Source organism: Sus scrofa, chromosome 18 (genome assembly GCF_000003025.6).
Source record: "Sus scrofa isolate TJ Tabasco breed Duroc chromosome 18, Sscrofa11.1, whole genome shotgun sequence".
Taxonomy (NCBI): domain Eukaryota; kingdom Metazoa; phylum Chordata; class Mammalia; order Artiodactyla; family Suidae; genus Sus; species Sus scrofa.
The window spans coordinates 2,760,919-2,774,565 of record NC_010460.4 but is presented as its reverse complement, the minus strand read 5'-3'; the positions used below and the strand labels follow the sequence as shown (position 1 = coordinate 2,774,565).

General features: G+C 55.5%; 1 protein-coding gene across 1 annotated transcript in view; it reads right to left on the bottom strand.

Annotated features, from left to right (window-relative positions):
* The window catches only part of CNPY1 (canopy FGF signaling regulator 1), a 62,013-nt gene continuing 53,613 nt past the window's right edge, over positions 5,248-13,647 (bottom strand). Inside the window, exon 5 of the mRNA XM_021078816.1 lies at positions 5,248-6,061. The gene's annotated coding sequence lies outside the window, so the exon portion shown is untranslated. The remainder of the gene's footprint in view (positions 6,062-13,647) is intronic.

Genomic DNA, 13,647 nt, shown 5'->3' with positions numbered 1-13,647 from the left:
TGGCAGCCATCTAAAAGGCAATTTCTGTCTTTCTGCTCCAGTGTGTGTTAGAATTCCCTCGGCCTCAGGCATAAACCCCGACTCCCACAAGCACGCATCACATCCCTGCATTCCAAAGCCCCTCCTCTGCCCTCCTGGATCCCAGCCGACCAGCGGTCCCCCCAGGGGAGGCGGCTGCCAGGCCAGCTGGGGGAAGGGAAGCCTGGCAGAACCTCCACCCCTAAAACTGGCCTGGTTTCTAGGATTTAGGAATGTCCATTGCTGCCTTTCTCGGGCCCCCTTCACGTTAGGACGTGGCTTGCAGGCTCTGCAGTTACTGTAAATCCACAACTGGTTCCTGGTAGGTTTCCAAGTTCCAGGAGGGCAAGGCTGAGAGAAGACCATTCCTGGACTCGTTCCTGCTCTCTCTCACCTCCTGTCCTGCAGGAGGTTTCCTTAGAAGACGTCCCAGCCTCTCCCTCGTGGGTCTTCCTCCAGCCCTTTGGTCCAGTCTGTGTGCTTGTCCTAAACAGCAGCAGCACCAGGTGCCCTGACAAAGCTCCACAGACGAGGCCTTAACCCAAGGGGGTTCTGTCTCGGTTCTGGAGCCTGGGCCTCAGGAATCAAGGTGTCTGCAGGGAGTTTCCTTCTGGGGCGCCCAGAAGGGGGCTGTTTCTCAGCTCTTCCAGCTTCAGGCCGTCTACCCCTGGCGCTCCTTCCTTGGCTTATGGACACCTCGCTTCAGCCTCCCGGTGAGCTCACACGGCCTCCTCCCTGGGCGCTTCTGTGTCCAAACCCCCTTTCGTAAGGACACCCTCACCCCGGATTTAGGACCCACCCAGGCCCAGCATGACCTCATCTCACCTTCATTCTCCATCTGCTGGATGCCGTTTCCAGATTAGATTACCTTCCCTGGTTCACGAATGGACATGCTCGTCCAGGCACACTCTCCAGCCCAGTACAGCCAAGACTCCCAACGCAACGTGGATTCTCTTAAACCATCTCCCAGTAAAGCTCCCCCCGCCAGTGGGGGTTGTTCCCACCACAGAAGGGTCAGGCGACGGATCTGGGAGGCCCTCCGGGGTGATGCACAGTGGGTCTGCAGGACACCTCCCCCAGCCACCCCCTCCCCCAGCTTCCACGACTTGACCCCTGACTTAAGTGTCCCAGTGGCCCGCCATCGCTCGTGTAGAACAAGTCGCACGAAGGCACTTGGTGGCCTGTGGGGCTGCCCAGACACACAGCAGTCGCTCCTTTGCTGGGGCCCTCCTTTGCTGGGTTCCCTCCGCCGGAGCCTGGGGAGAAGCGCCCTCCAGGCTCTTGGCGGATTCCCACGAGCTGGCACCCTGAGCTGCATGGAGGGTCATGGGTGTCCTGACGAGACAGATGCTTTTGTCCCCGCAGGAGGCCCTGCAGTGTCAAGGTCCCATGGGGTGCCCAGCACATGCCGAGCCTCTCTGGGCGCTCAGTCCACCTGTCACCACGGAGCTGTCATCATGGCTGCTGCTTTTACCGCCTTGCTGAGCTCCTGCATCAGTGAAACCAGTTTATGGGGAGTGGACCAGGGCAGCCTGGACTGAGCTTCAAACTGGAAGCACAGGGACTCCAGGTGAGACTGCGTCGTAGCTGCACGGAGAACAGAAAACGAGGACACACGCGTGATTCTGTTTTAGGTGCAGATGGAAACCCTTGGGAGGGGCATTAGCTGGACGCCTCCCGTCCCACCCATCAGCCGCGAAGGCAGCTGGAGGGTTCTCCCTGGTCTCTGCTTGCCTGGCTTCTGTCGTCCAGCGGCTCCAGCCCTGATGAACCTGAGCCTGAGCACCCGTCGCAGCAGCCGGGAGGTTTCCCGAACTTTCTCTCGCACTGTCCACAGCAGTCTGCAGAGCTGAGTCCTGTGACTGGAAGACACCAGGGAGGCACCGAGGGCACCAGTGACGTCCCAAAGCCACCCTGTTGCGATGGCAGACCTGAGGGTTACCTCCAGCAGTGTCATGTTTTAAATGGGTCACTGGGCAGGCGGAGGTGCGGCTATGCCCAAGGAGGGACCCCAGCGATGGGTGCCCGGCACCAGGGCACAAAGACGAGTGTGAGGCAGGAGGGCTGTGGGGTGACGTGGTGCTCCCCGAACTTTGGGCGTGCCACTGAGCTCTTCGCCACCTCCTGGCAGGCAGGTTGGCCACAGCGGAGTAGCACTGACCAGTGGTCTTGGGACAAAGCGAGGACCAAGGACCTCAGGACCAAGGCTGGTGAGATGCGAGTTTCCTGCCTTCTTCCTTTCCCGCCTCTGCAGCTCCGGGCACCTTGGCCAGTGAGCCCACCTCCACCTGGACCCTAATGGACCGTCAGGGGCAGAGCCCGCAACTCACTCTGGGCCTAGAGAGTCAGGCAGATGACAGTGTGAGCCATGCAGGTCATTTGTCAGAGCCGCACAAACCAGAGACCTAACTGGAACCCTGTACAGCTGACCACAGTGACAACGGGCTGTCCCCTCTGACTCCGGGGCCAGCCTAGTCCTGAGAAGAGAGACAGCCTCCCTGCCCTTGACCCTTTACCTCTTGTTCTTCATTCTCATCCGTCCCCAGTGCCCTCTGGAATCTCGAGCCCGAGTCAGGAGGAAGGTGGACGTGCAGACATCAGGCCCACACAGCCCCTGGGGTGGTAAAGGCTGCGTGACCCTTGTTAGCAGTACTCAGGGCTTCATTCTGGAGGGGCAAAAGGGCCCATCTGGGCAAAGCCAAGAACGAGGGCAGGGAGCTCGTGACGTCTCTCTGGTACGGAGGCTTATCTCCTGCCTGTACAAAGCTGCGAACATGCCACAGGCTCTACCAGCTAAGACTCGGGGTTGCCAGACTTGAGTTCATTGATACTGGCACCATTCTCGTAACCTCCTCGGTATAGTAAACACTCAAGGCTAGTGTGTTCAATACTCCTACCCCCAACCCTCTTTTGTAATGATTCTGGGTGATGCTTGTGCAAATCAAATGAATTTACATTCTTACCTCTCCTAACTTAGCAAGAGACAACCGTATGTAGGAGTGGATTTGTACAACCCCTCCTACCTAAAAATACAAAGTTTTTATACTGAAAGTTTGTTTTTCAGAGAGCATGCATGGACCTATATTTGTGATGATGTGTTGTTCGTGCAGAGAGAGTGGTAGAGAAACAGGCTGCCAAGTACAGTTGAGCAGGTTGCTCACTGCACAAGCATAGCCCCCTCAAATGGTTGAGGTAAAACCCAGCCTTTATTCTGTTTGCCAGCCTGTTTGCACAGAGCTTCGTCCACCTTGAGGAAGGGAAGCATGGTGCTAAATTGCAGAAAGGTGCCACCCACACATCAAGGTTTGTACTCACAAATCTGTGCCCCTCAGAGGGGGAGCCTTTCTCTAATTTGCCCAAAAACATCAGTGGCAGCCATGGTGGACAAGGCCAGGAGACCTCAGGAAAAGAAGAGGTAGGAGTTCCCCTTGTGGCTCAGTGGTAGAAAACCTGACTAATATCTGTGAGGATCTGAGTTCGATCCCTGGTCCCACTCAGTGGGTTAAGGATCTGGTGTTGCTGTGAGCTGCTGTGTAGGTTGTAGATGAGGCTCAGATCTGGCGTTACTGTGACTGTGGTGTAGACTGGCAGCTGCAGCTCCCATTTGACCCCTGGCCTGGGAACTTCCATACGCCACAGTTTGGCCTTAAAAAAAAAGGACCAAAAGAAAGAGAGAGAGGTAATCTCTGCCTTTTCAAAACATGAGTGCCAGCACCTTATATTTATTTAAAAGTAAACAAGACAAAACTCAGAAGGAAAAGTCACAGCAAGCAGCAGAAAACACCGCGAGGCCAGGGCTCAAACCCGAATCTTCATGGATACTTGGGTTCAACACCCTCTGAGCCGCAATGGGAACTCCTTGGAGACATGGATTGGAGCCATGTCTGCAACCTACACCACAGCCACAGCAATGCTGAATCCTTAACCTACTGAGTGAGGCCAGGGACCAAACCTGAATCCTCATGGATACTTGTTGGGTTCAAAACCCTCTGAGCCACAACGGGAACTCTCTGGAAGGTTTTCACTGATCTCCCTGGCCCAGGTCTTGTTGTTTTTTGGCCATGCCCATGGCATGTAGAAGTTCCTCAGGCCAGGGACTGAACTTGTGCCACAGCAGTGACAATGCCAGACCCTTAACCACTAAGCCACTGGGGAGCTCCCATTTTTTATTTTAAATTTCATGCGAGGCCTATGCCTCATCTCTCAGTAAGTTCTTGGCCCTCACACTTTGATCATTCATAATCCCCTGTGCCTCTCCCTGTCCCTGTTGCCCACTGCAAAATCCATCCGAGCTGCCTAGCATGTTCTCTGCAGGGCGACCTCTCAGAACACACATCAAGATGGGACTGAGGCTGTTCCTGAGGTGGTTCCAGGACTCAGGGTAGGTCTCTGGCCCGGCACAGTGGGTTAAAGGATCAGGTGTTGCCCCAGCCACGGCCCAGGTCACAACTGTGCCTTGGATCTGATCCTTGGCCCGGAGAACTTCATATGCTGCCAAAAAAGAACAAAAAATGATGTGCCTGAGGTTGAACAGGCGGCGACTCTGGCATCCCAAGGCTGGGCCCTGGGGAAGCCCACTCCTATAGCTGTTTTACAGTTTGCATGATGGGACCTTATGTTCTCTAAGACGGAGTACAATCCCTAAGCCGTCTACCTGCTTTAGAGGGTCTGCTCTCCTTCCCCGCCCCCTGCAACCTGGGCCCCTCTGAAGGGCCAGCGGGGCTCTAGAGCCCCAGGGAGTTGCCTGGGGCCACTGTTGTGACTGCATCACAGCCCAGCTCCTTGGGCCTTGGGCCTTGTCAGCCTGGGAGCCAGAAACCTCACTCTGCTCGGGGCCACTGCCCAGGGAGCACCAGCTGGGAAGAGTCTTTGAGAACAGTTTGGGTTTTCTGATTCTTTTCTTGAAAATTAATTAATTGGTGTTCCCGTTGTGGCTCAGCGGAAATGAATCTGACTAGCATCCATGAGAATGCAGGTTCGATCCCTGGCCTCGCTCCGTGGGTTAAGGATCCAGCGTTGCTGTGAGCTGTGGTGTAGGTTGCCGATGCGGCTCAGATCCTGCATTGCTCTGACTGTGGCGTAGGCCAGTGGCTACAGCTCCGGTTCAGCCCCTAGCCTGGGAACCTCCAGAGGCCTCGAGAGCAGCCCTAAAATGACAACAACAACAAAAATTAATGAATTAATTTTTGGGGGCCACACCGAGGCATGCAGAAGTTCCCAGACCAGGGATCAGATCCACCCCACAGCAGTGACACCACCTGATCCTTAACCCATTGATCCACCAGGAACCTCTGGCTTTCGGATTCTTAATTCAAGCCTCTCTCTCTCAATATAAGAATACTGTGTCTCAGAAAAGTGAAAAATATCCTAGAGAAGATGCTGGAGTGAATGTGCAGCTGTAGGAGCGGGGAGGGCTCCCCCTTGTCCACACCCCGACCTTCGATGAGGGTCTAGCCCACATGTGCAGCCCATGCTGTGTGTGCATGTGTGTGCGTGTGCCTGCAAGCCTGTATGTGCATGCCCATTCATGATCCATGTGCATGCGGGCACACACCTGCATGCACTGGGCGTGTGCACACCTGTATGTGTGCATCCATGGAGGGGTGGGTTAGGTGAGACAGGTGTACATGGAGCCAAGCTTCTGTCTGTTACTGTGTTTCATACCAAAGGCTAAGTGCTTTGGGATCTGAAATCAAGTCCTGATGGAGTAAATCGGAAGCTGGAGTTTCTCCCCACTGGCTTTCTGGGAACAGATCAGGCATTTGCTCAGAGCGGTTGAGGTTAGATACCCATGTTCAGCAGGTGGTTGGGGGGCTCCCTGCTTCTAGGTCCACAACCAGGGCTGGGCGATCATCAGCCAGCAGGGCTGGGCGGGGTCAGGACTGGTAACGGGAACCAGGCATCTGAGACAGGACGCTGCCTTGGAAACACCCAGGGTGCACTGGCCAGGCTGGAGCCCCTGCCATGGGGCTGGGAGGAGGATCCGGCTCCTGCAGTAGGGCCGGTGGTCTTGCCCTCAGCTGAGCCCAGAGACGCTCCATCTCTGGGGAAAGAGAAAAGAAGTCAAATCAGGATATGACTCCAAAGAAGATATACAGATGGCCAACAGATGCATGAAAAAATGCTCAACATCCCTGATTATTAGAGAAATGCAAATCAAAACTACTATGAGATACCACCTCACACCAGTCAGAATGGCCATGATAAGTCCCAAATGCTAGAGAAGCTGTGGAGAAAAGGGAACCCTCCTGCACTGTTGGTGGGAATGTAAATTGGTACAACCACTGTGGAAAACAGTGCGGAGGTACCTCAGAAAACTAAATATAGAATGACCATTCGACCCAATCTCACTCTTGGGCATATATCGGGACAAAACTTTCCTCGAAAAAGACACATGCACCTGTATGTTCTTTGCTGCACTATTCACAATTGCCAAGACATGGAAACAACCTAAATGTCCATCAACGGATGAATGGATTAAGATGTGGTATATATACACAATGGAATACTACTCAGCCATAAAAAGGAAAAAATGCCATTTGTAGCACCATGGAGGGAACTAGAGACTCTCGTCCTAAGTGAAGTAAGTCAGAAAAAGACAAATACCATGTGATATCACTTATATGTGGAATTTAATATACGCCACAAAGGAACCTTTCCACAGAAAACAAACTCATGGGCTTGGAGAATAGACTTGTGGTTGCCAAGGGGGAGGGGGAAGGAGTGGGATGGACTGGGGGTCTGGGGTTAATAGATGCAAACTATTGCCGTTGGAGTGGATAAGCAATGAGATCCTGCTGTCTAGTCACTTGTGATGGAGCATGATAATGTGAGAAAAAGAATGGATACATGCGGGTTCCCGTCGTGGCGCAGTGGTTAGCAAATCCAACTAGGAACCATGAGGTTGTGGGTTCGGTCCCTGCCCTTGCTCAGTGGGTTAAGGATCTGGCGTTGCCGTGGGCTGTGGTGTAGGTCACAGACGCGGCTCAGATCCTGCATTGCTGTGGCTCTGGCGTAGGCCATCGGCTACAGCTCTGATTTGACCCCTAGCCTGGGAACCTCCATGTGCTGCAGGAGTGGCCCTAGAAAAGGCAAAAAGACAAAAAAAAAAAAAGTATACATGCATGTGTGCCTGGGTCACTTTGCTGTACTGTAGATAATTGACAGAACACTGTAAACCAGCTTTAATGGAAAAAATAAAAATCATCAAAAAAAACAAACAGGATATGATTCCAAACCATAAGGGGACCGCTCTTTTTCCTCCCGGCAGATTCAGATGGCCCTTCTTGGTCCAGGTGACTCTCACCATCAGCAAGAGGCCCTTTTAAACATCCAAACGTGAGGCTACGGCACGATGGTCATTGTCCTTTACTACCCATTCATGGAGAAAGTCCACGAGGGAAAACACGATGACGAATTAAGTAAGGCTTTTAAATGCACTGATCGCAACAGCATCGCACAGAGCGTTATAGATGCGAACCTTCATTTATCCAGCCTGTTTGGGTTGCTTAATGTAAAATGAATTTACAGCTGTGTCAGGATGCTTTCGGTAACAGAACAGAAAAAACCAGGTCAACCTTGCTTAGACAAGCCCCGAAGTCCAGCGCTAGGATGACTTCAGGTAAGGCTTGATGAAGGCGCACACATGTCCCCAGGGGGGGTTTCCTTTGCCTCTCTCTTTGCCTTGGAGGGTGTTGGCTTCGTCCTAAGGCTTTCTCCCTCAATAGATGATACAAGTGGGCTTCCGGCTGGAATGGGGGCCTTAGAGGAAAAGGGACCTCCACACCTGTGTCCCCTCCTTGGAGAGGGGAGTGTCCCTCCTGGAGGCTCCCTGTGGACCTGTCTTGATGCCTCCCTGGCTCAGATCGGGTGGTGTGTTTTCCTGAGCCAATAGCCAGGTGATGCGGTGGCTGACCTGTCCCATCAGGGTCCTCCCCTTCCAGGCTGGACCCAGGAAGATGGCCACCGGGGGCAGGGCCCCAGCATGCTCCTAAACGGCCACAGAGCCCTGTGTCCCCTCCCCTGCCTCCACCCAACCCTGGCTCAGACCTGCCTGGTCACGGCTGCATTCTTGGCTATTCCTCTTAGGACAGGACGGTGGCCGGATAACTCCTCCGGCTTCTGGTCTCCACCCGCCCCGTCCTGTTAACTGGGAGCCCCAAGTGGGGTCAGCACGCCCCCTTCACCTCCTAGGACGGTGTCTCCTGTGACCAGGCCCGGAGGTGTGTGCTGGGACACCGCATCTTCCCGACTCCCCCGCAGCCGGGTCTGACTTCCCTGCAGGCTGGTCCCCCCTCCCCGGAATCCCGTCCCCACCTCCCTCCCACACAGGCCTCATCATGGGGGCACAGGAATTAGTGCCACTTAGCACAAGGTGCTGGGTGACCTCGGCAAAATGCAGTTCTTGGCTGTGAATTCCCAGGGGGTGTGTTCGCACATCAGAGTGAACTAGGAGCACGGCTGCCTGTGATTTGGAGGCCGCAGGAGGCATGGGAGACCTGGGGTGACGGGAGTTTTACTGTGCAGTGGGCTCTCTGTCGCCTCCCCCCGACTCCTGGCTGCCTCTGGGGAGGCCAAGGGCAGGCTCTGAGGTGGAATCTCCAGTCCTCCACTGCCCAGCTGTGGGCACTGGGCTCGTCTGTCTGTGCCTCGGTGTCCCTGTTGACGGCGGGCTCTTATCCGGCTCTTGGATGGCAGAGGGCACGCCCAGGCCCCCCGTCTGCCTCACCTGCTCCAAATCCCCTGCCCTGACAGCCAGGTCACAGCCTGTCATCCGAAACCAAGGGCCAGCGGTCTGAGCCCAGCTGTGCCCGCGTGACTTGTCACACCTGCTCGCGGGAAGCCACACACCGCTTCCTCCTCTCCGGCCCTGCTCACCTGGGTCAGTCGCCCCCAGTCTTTTCAGGGAAAAGGTCTTTTTTTAACATCCCCAAACTTTAGATCCACAACCTAATGGGAGTTATAGTTTCAGTGCTTTCTGAGAAAACAAAGGGACAAAAACCAACTCTCAGTCTCATGAGACATTTATTTATTTATTTATTTGTCTTTTTGCCTTTTCTAGGGCCGGTCCCACGGCATATGGAGGCTCCCAGGCTAGGGATCGAATCGGAGCTACAGCTGCTGGCCTACACCAGAGTCACAGCAATGCGGGATCCGAGCCACGTCTGTGACCTACACCACAGCTCACGGCAACACCGGATCCTTAACCCACGGAGCAAGGCCAGGGAGCAAACCCGCACCCTCATGGTTCCTAGTCGGATTTGTTAACCCCTGAGCCACAGCAGGAACTCCCTATTTTTTTGTTTGTTTTTGTTTGTCATGGGGCTTTTAAATGACATTTTACCAATCATATCGGCACCTACAGATATCTGAGGACTAATCTATATAAGTGTACATACATATTCATTCAAAAATACATACATTTTACATACATATGTATATATACAAATATCTATGTACACACATCTCTCTGTAAAGCTGGAGTGCCGTAGCAAAGAGGCCCCCAAATACACTGTCCTCGGCCAAGAACACAGGAATTAATTCTCCGGTGACACCTCTGCAGTGAACAGACCTAGATCACGGGCCAGCTCTGTCCCCAGGGACCTCTTCCCCCCTCCCAGCCTGTCCCTTAGACGCTCTGTGGGAATGAAAATGGCCCGGATGTGATGTCCTGTACGGCAGCCACTCGCCCGCGTGCCAATTGGGCATTTGAAATATGGCCAGGGCCACGAGGATCTGAGTTTTCATTTTATTTAATTTTAACTAATTCCAGTTAACTGCCCCCTCCGGGCCGGCTCCTGGGTGCTGTGTTGGACAGCACGGTTCTGCTCCCGCCGGGGTCCTCCTTGCTGTCTGCCTCCTTGCCGTCTGCCTGGTCCAAGCTGTGAGCTGCCTGCCAGTGTAGACCACCCGCCACTGGAGGCGGGTGGACAGCGTGAAGGAGGCAGCCCTGGAGGAAGGTTTCTCCCCCTTCACGCTCCTGCAGGGAGGCGTCTCCAGGCCAGTCCTCGAAGCAAAGAGGCGGGAAACGGCCTGACCAGGCGGCCGCACGCTGGGGTAGAAGGAGGCGCCGTAAAAGGCAGAAGGAGCCTGCTGGACAGCTGGTGGTCTGAGCTATGCTACAAACCCCTGCTCCGTATCAGTTACTTTGACTATAAAGCTAGTGGGCGAAGTATGGATGTAGGTCCCTTGCAGTAACTGCGTCCCCAAGGCGGGGCGACAGAGGGCGGGACCCCAGCTCAAGTCTTTTCTCATCTACATGACGTAACCATTCTGAGCTCTGTGCCGGGTGCAGGGACAATACGCTGGGTCCCCGCCTTTCCATCACTTCCTCTGACCCCCGTGGACTGGATCCCTGGCCCTTGGGGTCTGGCTGCTGGGGGGACCCTGGCAGCCCCAGCCTGGGACTCAGGACAGCAGTGAGATGCTCCCGCCGCTGGGCCTTTCATTGTCAGAGGACTCGGATGATTCTGGTCTCATCTCATGTCCCCAGCAACCCTGAGAGGGACAAGGGGCACCCCCACTTCCCCGATGAGGAAACTGAGAAGCAGCCCCCCGACACCCGGCTGGATGCATAAAGCCCTGGGCAGGATGGAAGGGCTGCTGGACAGATGGCCCCTGCAGTCCAGCGCCACAGATCCTGCCTGGAACTCAGACACCCTGCCCAGGCCAGTGCTTCCCTGGAGCAGGGTCCCCTGTCCCTTTGTCTGTTTTTCTGTCCCACTCCTGGTGAGCCTTCGTGGTGAGGGTCCTGGGCAGGTGGCTGGGGGAGAACTGTGCATGTGGAGGAGGGGACAGAGGCACCCCGGGGGCACTGCAAGGGTGCCCAGGCAAGTCAGAACCACCTACCAAGAGGCCAGCACAGAAAGTGACAGGGGCCCCCGACCTGAGTGGACGACATCAAGGAGCGTGGTGAAGGGTGGTGCTCGGGGGCTCATCTGGCAGCAGACGAAGGACCGGTTGGAGGGAAGTGGCCTCTGAGCGGGGCTGCAGGCCAGTGTCGGGCTTTACGGCCTAGGTGGTGGAATCTCAAGAAAGGCAGCCAAGAGGCAGCAGAGACTGCCGGGCAGAGCAGTGCCTGGTGGCCGCAGGGCACGTTTGCTCCTGTCCAGGCCTCTATCTGTCCCCTCTGGGGACAAACTGTCCTCCCCTGCCCTTCCCAGGCAGCCCCATCCTCCCACACAGCACAGGGGGGACGACTGGCCAGCATCCCGCTGCTGTGACTTGGCTGTTCTCAGCCCGGTCTTGGCGACACAAGCCTGGGTCAGGCACCAGGAGCCCAGGAAGCACCCCCAACCCCAGGATCCCGGCCCCTGGCCCGCCCCTCCCTCCCGGGATTGTCCCGAGCACCAATGACCAGGACTTCATGGTTCAGAAGCCACCAGAAGGCAAAGGGTAAAGGGGCCACTCCCAGGCGGTGAGCCCAGGGGCCGCGGGGCCTGCACGCTCGGCTGCCTTCTCTGTGTGCCTGCGGCCTTCGGGGTGGGGGCGAGGCCCAGGGAGAAAAAGTCACGTCCCAGGAAGTGAGGTGCATCTGCTCTGCCCAGAGGGGCTCTTCTTCATGTCTAATCAGGGCCCGAACCGCAGGGCTCGGTTGGGAAGTGAGGGGGCAGCCTGGCCGCAGTCAGGAAAAGGGGGCTGAGCTTCTCCAAGAAGGACACCTGTCAGAAAGAGTCACTGTGAAGGACAGATGGGGCCCCTGGGCCAAGCCTGAAACGCTCCCTGGCCTGGCACGGCTCCCTGGTTAAGGAGTTATTTTCTGTTACAAAGAGCGGTCTCCTCATTTTTAGCAACAGGCATCATGACTAAAGAGCAAAGCCCTCTTTCACTAAACTCCGCTCTGCGCCCGCAGCCCCAGAGCCCAGCAGCACCCGGGAGCGTTGCCCAAACATCTGGGCATCCAGAACCTTCTTCTTTGACCCCCCTGGGAGTCCTGGGCTGCTCCTTCTATCCCCTCCTCCAAGAAGGAGACGAAGCGGAGGCCCGGAGCAGGCTGATCCAGGCGGCGCGGCCCGTCCTTCCGACGGTTGCCATGGCTGGTCGCAGGCATCCGCGGCGGGTCGCAGGAAACGCGGCTGTGGCCGCGGTACAGCAGGAGAGAAAGGGCCAACGTGGAAGACGGAAATTTTTTTAATGTGCGAACAGTCTCGAGAACCCACAGAAACAAAAGGGAAAAGAGGAGACAACCCAACAAAGGCTGGAAGAGCAGAAGGAGCGTCGGGGAACAAGGCGGAGCCGACAGGACGAGCCGAGGGGGAAGGAGCCGCCGATGAGAGCGCGGACCAGGGCAGGAAAGGCCTTACGGGGCTCCTGGGCGAGGGTGTGAGCCCGGGGGTTGGGGGGCAGCCCAACATGGCGATGTGGGGACACAGGGACGAGGGGCCAGAAACGGGACTGCAACAGGCAGACACAGCAGGGCAGGAGGAGCCCCACAAAGAACCACAAGGACAAAAACTTATCCTGGGCCTCCTCATGAAGGCTATTTCACAGAACCGCGGAGGAATCGAAGGAGCAGAGAGAGGGTCCTTTAGCCCAGCCCTTTGCCCGCGGGGAGGACCTGACTGCCCAGGTCAAGATCGAGTCCTGCTGTGTCCCTCTGCTTCCAGCCCTTTGCCCCCAGGTACCCACCACCTGCCCCTTGCTTATCATGTATTTATTTTTATGGATATTGTTGGCATGTAACATTGTGTTCGTCTCAGGTATGCAAGGTAATGATTCGCTCTCTGTATCCACTGCAGAATGGTGTGATATAAAGCTGCATGACCGGGGTTAACAGCCCCTTCCCGCACGTGGGAAAGTTGCTAAAAGCAAATCTGAAAATCCCATCACAAGAAAAAAAAAAAGCGGTAACATCGCGAGGTGACGACTTACTAGACTTATAATGGTGATACCTTCGCAATATATTCATCCTGCTTTCAAATAGGCTGTGACACTTGAATACTGGAACCCAGAAACCTAGAAGGAGCGGGAATAATGTTACGAGAGCGGGAAGAGTCGACACTGGAGAGAAAACACATAGGTTGGAAGCAAGTAGGGGCAGAACTAGGGCTGGGAGCAAAGGGTGAGGGGGCAGATGCAGGGAAAATGGGGAGGCAGGTGCAGGGAGGACGGGAGGGCAGGGGCAGGGAGGATGGAGGCAGGTGCAGGCAGGATGGAGGCAGGTGCAGGCAGGATGGGGCAGCTGGATGTGAGCTAGGAGGGATCTTAGTCCATGAAGTCTGGTGGATCTGGGGAGGTGGGTGGGGGCACTACGGTGAAAGGTGATACAGCAGGGGTGCGAATGCCAAGGGGATGCTGGAGAGGAAGAAGTGGCAGAGAGAGTGAGTGTCAGCTTCCTCCGTGAGCTCTCTGGGATGCTCAGAGCATCTTGGGTAAAAAAGGGAGGTCTGACTCAGTCAGTAACTCAGGGCGGGGGGATGCAGGAACAAGTGACAAGAAGGGAAAATTCAGGGGAAGTTCCATAAGCCTCTGACTTATGGAAAGGGAGAAAGTGTTCCCTTTTCCTTTAGATTATCATGTTCTGTCCCATTCTTTTTGGCACCTGTTCCTGGAAATATGTGAGATTAGTCTATCTCGCGGGGGGAGTACTTTGCCAGAACACTTTATTTTGTAAACAACTCTGGCAGCAGA